The sequence below is a fragment of the Cyanistes caeruleus genome, chromosome 3 (genome assembly GCF_971803275.1).
Source record: "Cyanistes caeruleus chromosome 3, bCyaCae1.hap1.1, whole genome shotgun sequence".
Taxonomy (NCBI): domain Eukaryota; kingdom Metazoa; phylum Chordata; class Aves; order Passeriformes; family Paridae; genus Cyanistes; species Cyanistes caeruleus.
Window position 1 is genome coordinate 1,732,836 of NC_141703.1, and position 8,564 is coordinate 1,741,399.

Here is an 8,564-nt window from a genome sequence, read left to right on the forward strand (position 1 = left end):
CAGAGCCTGGGCCTGCTCTGCCCCTCCTGCACCCAGGGACGGACAGGGATGGACAGGGATGGACAGGGACGGACAGGGACACCTCAGGGACACCCAGAGATGGACAGGGACACCCCTGGGACACCCCTGGGACACTCAGGTCTGAGGCCCCTCTCAGCTGGGGCTCCTCTCCAGGCTGAGCAGCCCCAGCCCCCTCAGGCTCTCCTGGGCATGGAGATGCTCCAGGCCCTTCCTCAGCTCCAGGAGCTCCTGTCCCTGCTGTGCTGAGGAACCAGGGCTGGATAAATCTCCATTATTCTTCTACCACCCTTTGTCTTAATCCAGAAAAATCCCTCCATTTTAATTTCTGGAGGCCTCAACCCCTTTTTTCTGCCCTCAGCCTCTGTGCCAAACACAACAGCATTCCCAAGCCACCTCCAAACTTCTCCTGAGCTACTGAAGTCGTGGTCTGAACATTCCTCAGGGGTGAGTTTTCTAAATCTCTCCACTGGCTACACACATCTGTCAAATTTTGGGAGTGAGACAGGGGCAATTTATCTTGGAAAAATAGCACAAGGCATTGCCCTGACCCCATGGCATCCCATTGTGAAATCCAAGCATGGAAACACCAAAGCTTCTCAGCAGAACCTCTGGAATAATTTTGTTTTTAATGCAGCATGGAGAAATCAACATCATTTTTATTCTTGGGAATGACTGAACTCATCCAGGCAAGTCTTCCCCAAAAACATCACTCTGCTTGACCCAGAACCACTGAAATGGCTCAAGATTTTGAAAAATGAGGGAGATGCAGGAGAGTTTCCTGTGTTCTACCTGTCCATGCACATCCTCGTGCCTGTCATGAGAGGGAATCAACAACAAAAACAGGCAGCATCCTGCTCTGGCACCCTTTGGATTGTTCCCTAGTTCTTCTGGCATCCAAGCAGTGTCCTGGGGTAGCAGGAGAGCTTGGAGCACACCCAGGTTTCACCCCCAGTGCCTGTGGGGATGCTCACAAACACATCAGAGGGGAGAGGTGCTGCCAATGCCAACAATTCTGGAGTAGGGAAGCACCCCAAACACTTGGAGGAAGGAGTTTGGAAAAACAGATGAGCCTGGCACACTGAGAGCTTTCTTTGGGCAGGAATTGTTCCCTGGCAGGGTGGGCAGGGGCTGGGATGGAATTGCCAGAGCAGCTGGGGCTGCCCCTGGATCCCTGGCAGTGCCCAAGGCCAGGCTGGACATTGGGAACAGCCTGGGAATGATCTTTATTGTCCCTTTAAAGTCCTTCCAACCCAAACCATTCTGGGATTCTGGGATTTTCCCACATGGGTGAGACCTCCCAGAGCCAAAAGGAAGAGATGGAGCCTTTTTCCTGCACCCAGTTTCACTGGGAATCACCCTCTGGAGATTCCATGGAGCACTGGAACAATCCACACCTTCTCCAGAGTCCTGGTGCGTTTTGCTGCTGTCACAGCTCTCAGAAATTCCAGCTGGGAATTCCTCCCTTCAGCAGCCCCCAGGGTTGGTGTTCCCCAGGAGAGTCAGAACTGGCTCCAGGACTTGTTTAGTGTCACACAGGGAGTGGGAATAAGGGAATAAACACCTCAAAAGGAGCGGGAATTCAGCTGGAATTCCACCCCTAAGGTCTGCTGGAGGGAGAATTCCCAGGCATTCCCTCTCAAACCTCCCTGTCTCTCCAGCTGTGCACTCCACACATTCAGAGCTCTCTTTTCCTCCCATTCCTTTCATCCAGCACCTCATTTCCGAGGAGCAGCTTCTCCCTGCACAACACAGCAAGTTCCTGGGCTGGCCAGCCTTGTTTTCCACGGGGAAGTGTGTGTGGAGCCAGAAAGAGCCGAAGCATGTAGAAATACTGCCCTGAACACTCTCCCTGCAGCTGGATCTCTCCAATTTTCCACTGCTGGATGCTGCTGCCAGGGTGAGAGGAGCTCCCAGAGCCAGCCCAGTACTTTTCCATGGAAGGATGAAATCCCTAAGAATAACAATTTATCAGAGGAGCTGTGGCTGTTTGACCTGGCTCATTTTCAGAGATTAGGAACCAACGAGCTCCCGATGAATTGTGGTGACTTTGTGGCTGGGTTTGTTTTTTTGTTTTTTGTTTTTTTTTTTTCCTAAGAAGTGATTTTCACGTTTCATCAGTTCTCGGGGAAGGCAGGGGGGGAAGGAATGCACATCTGTCTTCCCAAGTGGATCAGGGAGAGGATAATAACAAATAATGATAACTCACCCACGTGGAGGGCCTTTCATCCTGCAGGAGCTCGGGAATGCTGCAGTTTGTGGGAATGCTGGAGTCTGTGGATTGCAGGGAGAGCAGGAGCATCACACAGGGCAGGGCAGAATCCCTGGAACCCTGCAGGTAGCCTGTGGGAATCTCCACAGGTATTCACTAATAAAAAAGTGAATAAAAGTAAAAAAATAAAAAATAAGTGTTTTTTAGCAGAATTTTCACATTCCTGCTCTCCTGGAGCAGATTTTTTACAGGAACAACTCCTTGGTATTCAATGCTGCCTGAAGAGCAGGTGAGTGGAAAGGAGTGGGAGATAGCCCTGCTGTGATGGAGGAGACAGTCATGGAATGGGCTTGGAAAACCCCCAGGATGCCGGTGACTGACAGGGTCACTGTCATCATCTCCCTGAAGAAACAACCCTTGGCCAATCCTGCAGGGTCCCACCTGGTGCTGGGCTGGCCAAACCCCAAAAATGTGGGTGCACACAAAGCCAGGCTCACAGAATCATGGAATGGTTTGGGTTGGAATGGACCTCAAATATCACCCATTTCCACCCCAGCCATGGCAGGGACACCTCCCACTGTCCCAGGAGCTCCCAATGTCCAGCCTGGCCTTGGGCACTGCCAGGGATCCAGGGGCAGCCCCAGCTGCTCTGGCAATTCCATCCCAGCCCCTGCCCACCCTGCCAGGGAACAATTCCTGCCCAAAATCCCAAGATCCAGCCCTGCCCTCTGCCACTGGCAGCCATTCCTGGCTCCTGTCTCTCCAATTCCTGATGAAAAGTCCCTTTCCATGTTTAATGTACCCCCTTCAGACTCTGGAATTTGCTGCAAGGTCTCCACACAACCTCCTCTTCTCCGGGCTGAACATTCCCAGCTCTCCCAGCCTGCCTCCATAGGGGAGCTGCTCCAATCCCCTTAGGAACTTCGGATTTTCTCCAACTTCCACATCCTTCTCATGCTGGAGGCTCCAGGATTGTTCCCACTGTTCCAGGTGGGATCTCAGGAGAGCAGAGCAGAGGGGCAGAGCCCCCCTCCCTGCCCTGCTGCCCACAGAGCTTTGGGCACAGCGAGGCTCCTGCGCTGGATCAAGCTGGGAAAGGCTCAAACTCCTCACAGGTTTTACCAGGCAAATCCTGCCTCCATGAGAAGCCAAATGAGGGGAAAAGAAACCTTCTGGATGCCTCCAGTGAGATGGAAAAAGCAAAATCTGCCCTCATGTCAGGTACCTCCAGCATTTCAGACATTTCCCAGCCAAAAACATCGGCGTTAACCTAATGAGCTGCACATTCCAGCTCTTTCCCAACTCCAGCCTTGCCTACTGGGATGATTCAGAAATGCCAGGTGCAGCTTCAAAGCAACCACCAGGGTTGGTTGTTGTGATAGGCTCTCCAAACAAGATCCTGGGGATACACAAATTAAAAATATAACAGCAAGTGATGAAGATATGGAAGTGCTGCTTGGGAGAAATTGCTGGAAAAACCAACCAGATTCAGTGCTGGAGAAGAATTTCCATGGGCTGAAGTTAACTTTCCCCTGCCTATTAGGAATTTCCCATCTCATGGACATCTGTCAAACAAAATGGGAAATGTTTTTAAGGCCTCTGCCAAATTTAGCTGCTGTTTGCTCCTGCCTGGCCCTCACCACCACTCCAGAGGTCACACGAGAAATGGTTCTCACAGCACAACACCAAGTGGATCCTCCTCGGTCCAGGATAACCCCAGCCTCCCCATTCCCTCCAGGAAAACCCTGTCTACGTGCTGGGATGCCACATTCCCTCTTCAGAGCTAAATTTGTCCAGTGCTTGACATCTGGGAGACGTTCACAGGCGCAGAACGCGGAGGGAGGAGCTCCACCCGGCCATGGCCGCCCCGTGTGAGCATAGAAAAGGTGCAATTCCAACCCAAATCTGCCTCTGGAAAAGTTGTCACCTTCTCCTGCAGCTGCTGATCCTTCAGGGGACCCTCGGAAGGGGCAGCAGTGAGGCTCTGGCACTGCACTGGCAGCAGGAGCCCAAAAATGTGGGGACAATCCTTGCAGGAAGTGGCCACCAGTCCAACACCTTGGGGACACCTTGGCAAAGCCCAGGGGGAATTCCAGATCAATGGAGCTCTTTGGGAATTACTCCTGGCTCATCATTCAGGCAGGGATGGGGCTCTTTTCTCATGGAAAAGTTTCCTTCCGGGTGTTTCTAGGATATTTTTGTTGGAATTTTCAATAATTAATGTCAGAATCAGAAAAATCTCAGAATATGGTGCTGGGGTGCAAAAAACTCACGCAGGGCTTGAGCCACCCTGCGTGCAGCTTTGTTAAGACACACCCAGACCTGAATTAAAATTGTATTTAAGGGTGGCAGAGCAGATCAGGATTGCTCAAGTCAGTCCAAATAATGCTCCATCCTCCTTCCAGAAGCATTTTCCAGACAGAAAATTCCCATCTTCTCTGGTGGCTTCTGCTCAGGGAATATTGTGGTGCCAAGGTCATTCTCATGGAGTGACAGAAACCCTGATTGTCCTTGGGAATTTGGAGAGTGAAAGTATCTGATGAGTGAGGCTTAATTGTACTTCAAGGTGCTCTCTAACCCTGGATCAGGGCTGGTTTTGCCTTCCTAGATCATGGAGTTACAGAATGGTTTGGGTTGGGAGGGATTTTTAGGATCACCCATTCCCAGCCCTGCCATGGCAGGGACACCTCCCACTGTCCCAGGTGCTCCCAATGTCCAGCCTGGCCTTGGGCACTGCCAGGGATCCAGGGGCAGCCCCAGCTGCTCTGGCAATTCCATCCCAGCCCCTGCCCACCCTGCCAGGGAACAATTCCTGCCCAAGATCCCATCAAATCCTACTCTGAAGCCATTCCCTGGCTCCTGGCCCTGCAGCCCTTGGCAATTGTCTCTCTCCAGCTTTCCTGGGACCCCTTCAGGCCCTGCAAGGGGCTCTGAGCTCTCCCAAAGCTTCTCCTCTCCAGGTAGGACATTCCCAGCTGTGCCAGCCTTTCCTGCCAGCAGAGCTGCTCCATCCCTCTGCTCATCCTGGAGCCTCCTCTGGGGTCTCTCCAGCGGGTCAAAAAATATCCCAGCTCCCTGTCCAGTGAAAGCAAAGGAAAATTGCTGAATTTGAAGTCTCAGCTGCAGAGCAGAGAGGGATTGATCCAAAGAGGATTAAAGGTGAACAAGCTGGAGGGGTTTGTTCTTTGAAACAAGTGGTTCTTAGAACATTGGGAGTTGACCCTTAATTTGTTCCTTTTTTACATTAAGCTGGGAAAAGTAAATGGATTTTCCAATCCAATAATATTTATTTTGTTCTAGCCTGTTATAACAAGCTTGTGCTGCCCTGAAGGCAGCTCTGCATCCAGGGACTCCATTTCAGAGCTGTTGGTTTCTGGGAGAGAAGCAGGAAAAAGATTGACTTTGATGTTTTGTAGCCCATGGCAGAATCGTTCCTGAGATCCCCTCTCCTCCCAGGAAAGGAACCTTCTGGCTGTCAGCAAAGTGGAAAAATAACATTTTAACATTCAGCAAAACTTCAGGTGATTGAAAAAAAAAACCCATTCCCAGAGTTTGGGATGTCTGAGCACACAGGGAGACAGGATGAGGTGTCCAGCAAGGAATTCCAGGCAGTGTTTGCATCTCTGCTGCTCCCACCTCCTTGGGAAGGTGAATTCCCCAAATGTCAAACAGGCTGATCAAACATGGAATTGCTCCTGTGACCTGACAGGACCCAGGGGGCAGCTGCAGCTGGCCCAGCAGGGATTTAGGTTGGCTTTTAGGGCAAGGCTCTTCTTTCCCCACAGGCTGCTGGCACTGCCCAGGCTCCCCAGGGAATGGGCACGGCCCCGAGGCTGCCAGAGCTCCAGGAGCATCCAGGGATGCCCAGGCTGGGCTTGTTGGGGGTCTGGGCAGGAGCAGGAGCTGGATCCATGATCCTGTGGGTCCCTCCCAGCTCAGGATATTCCAGGATTCTGTGATTCTCTGAACCCGCTCGAAGCGGAGCATGCAGGACAAAGGGGAAGCAGAATTTCCCATTTCTGGGGTTTTCTCCTGGTGCTACTCCCAAGACTGGCAGAGCAGGAACACCCCAGCTCCTGGAGCACAGGGAACATCCCTGTCCCCACCACAGCCACCAGCCTGAGCTGGGACAATCCCGACATCCCCCAGCCCTCCGCGTCCCCAGCAGCGCTCACCCCTGTGCTCCTTCATCCAGGGGCGCATTCCCGAGGGGTTTGTCCAACTCCTGACTCGCTGGGATCCCTGGACACAACACAGACACCCATGAGGATCATCCCATTCCCAGAGCTGCATCCAGGAGGCCCAGCTGGGTAATTCCTCTGTGTTTCCATGCTGAGACTGGAAATTCCCATTGAGGACACATCAGGCACTCCCTGGGAGGAACGAGAAGGATTAGGATGAAGCTGGGAGTTCCCAAGCAGGACATTGAGCTGAGTCCGAGCTCTCACCCTCACTCTGCACTTCTCATTCCTAATTTTTCTTCCATCCTAATTCCCACAGGGTTCCCTTTCCACACCTGCACTTTCCCATCCCTCAGGCAGATGGACAAAGCCTCCAGAGCTGCTGCCATTTCCCCACATTCCTCTCCTTTTCCCGGATGGATCCACCCACACTCCTGATTTAACACACCTGGGAAGGGCTCTCTTCCCATCCCTCACCACCAGAAAGTCATGGAGGGTCTGAAGTTCCATGGGATGGTTTGGAAGGGATTTTCTAGTCCAACCTCCCCTCCGTAATAAACAGAAACACCTCCAAGATCCCAAAACTCCATCCATGTGGGTGAGGCATCCACAACCTCTCTGGACAATCTTTTCCAGTGTTTTTCCACCCTCACTGTAAAAAAAAACTCTTCCTTATATCTGATCCAAGCTTGTTTTTAATTTAACCCCCTCACCCTGTGTCCTACAGGCCCCTTTAAGAAGCCAGTCCCTAAAATTCCTTGAGATATTTCACATTTCTATAGGATTGAGGTGCAAGTGCGATCCCAAAGTGAGGAATTCCTTGCTTGAAATGTTTTGGGGGTGATTGGGAAGGGCAGGGATTAAATTCAGCCCCAATTCCGAGCAGCTGGTTGTATTTGGGGTTGGAATGGGATGGTCTTTAATGTCCCTTCCAACCCAAACCATTCCATGATTCCTTATTCTCTCAGCCTGATTCCAAGAATATGGAAGTGGGAAACAATTAAAGAGGGTGAAAAAAGAAGTGAAGGAATCCACAACAAGGATATATTCAAATATTTTAAAATATTGTGAGCAGTGTAAGAATGGAAGAGAGATCAAAAATAACCCCAGAGGAAGAGAGAGGTGACAAAGGGACACCCAGACATGCTCTGAGGGGACATTTTTGTTCTACTTCTGTTAAACAGAGAAAAATCTGGGAAAATCAATGGATTTCTTAATCTGGAAATAGAAATTTGACTTGGACAAAACCATAACCTTGAGCAAGAGGAAATTCCTGGTGAAATTGAGCTCCCTTTGCCTTTCCTGAGGCCTGGGATCCTCATTTGCAGGATTATTATCCTCAAATGAAGGATTTCAGGGACGTTCCCCTCACTGTCCCACTGCAGATCTGCAAAATCCAGCTGGAAAATCCACAGTGGGAGGAAACCATTCCAGTTTGGAACCAGATTTTGTTTTAAAGCATCCAAGAATTTAAGCAGAAGCAAAAGGAGCCGTTTCCCCCTAAATTAGGAATCTGCTAATTGAGAAGAGCGAAGGCTGAGATTAGAGAGCTTTTATTGCTGGAATTTTTGTGGGATAATCCAGGGTTCTTTTTGTGCTTTTGGTGGTTACAAAGCAAACAACAACAAAACCAAAACAAACCCCCCAAAAAAAGAAGAGGAAGAGAAGATTTAGGGATTAATTTCTCCAAACATCAGTTTCTGCTGTGTTTCTGTAGCTTTAGGGAGCTCAGGGACACGATGGAGAGCAGGATTTGGATTATCCAGTGGGAAGATCGTTCCTTAAAGACCCAACACGGTCAAAAATCACTGGGAGGGCGAATTTAGAGCAGCACTACAGGAAGGAAAGGCGGGAATAATCATGGAAGTTCATCCAGGAGAGAGATCTGTGATTCCAAAAAAAATAAAGGGAAGATATTTTTGAAAATCAGGTTAAAAACAGAGCCGGAAAAATGGCACCAATCTCCCTTTAAAAAGCTCCCAAAATCAATTTAAAAAAGGAGAGAGGGACAAAGGAGTTTTCCCAAGAATGTCCAACGGGACATGGAAAACTCTTGGACAAGGAATTCAGTGGGAGAAGTGCCTGGGGCAGGTGATTGAAGCTTTGGATGGGATTTGGAGAAGGTTGGGGTGGCTTGGCTGGGACCTTTTGCC

General features: G+C 50.4%; 1 long non-coding RNA gene across 2 annotated transcripts; it reads right to left on the reverse strand.

The window, feature by feature from the left end:
* Nucleotides 1-3,905: 3,905 nt before the first annotated feature.
* LOC111929304 (uncharacterized) lies at nucleotides 3,906-6,825 on the reverse strand. 2 transcript variants are annotated; one of them, XR_015285324.1, is made up of 3 exons: nucleotides 6,679-6,825; nucleotides 6,406-6,603; nucleotides 3,906-5,702 (listed from the first exon to the last, which is right to left on the reverse strand). It is a non-coding gene; the product is annotated as an uncharacterized LOC111929304 (long non-coding RNA). The 2 variants fall into 2 exon arrangements; XR_002864641.2 differs by having other exon boundaries at nucleotides 6,747-6,799.
* Nucleotides 6,826-8,564: the final 1,739 nt, after the last annotated feature.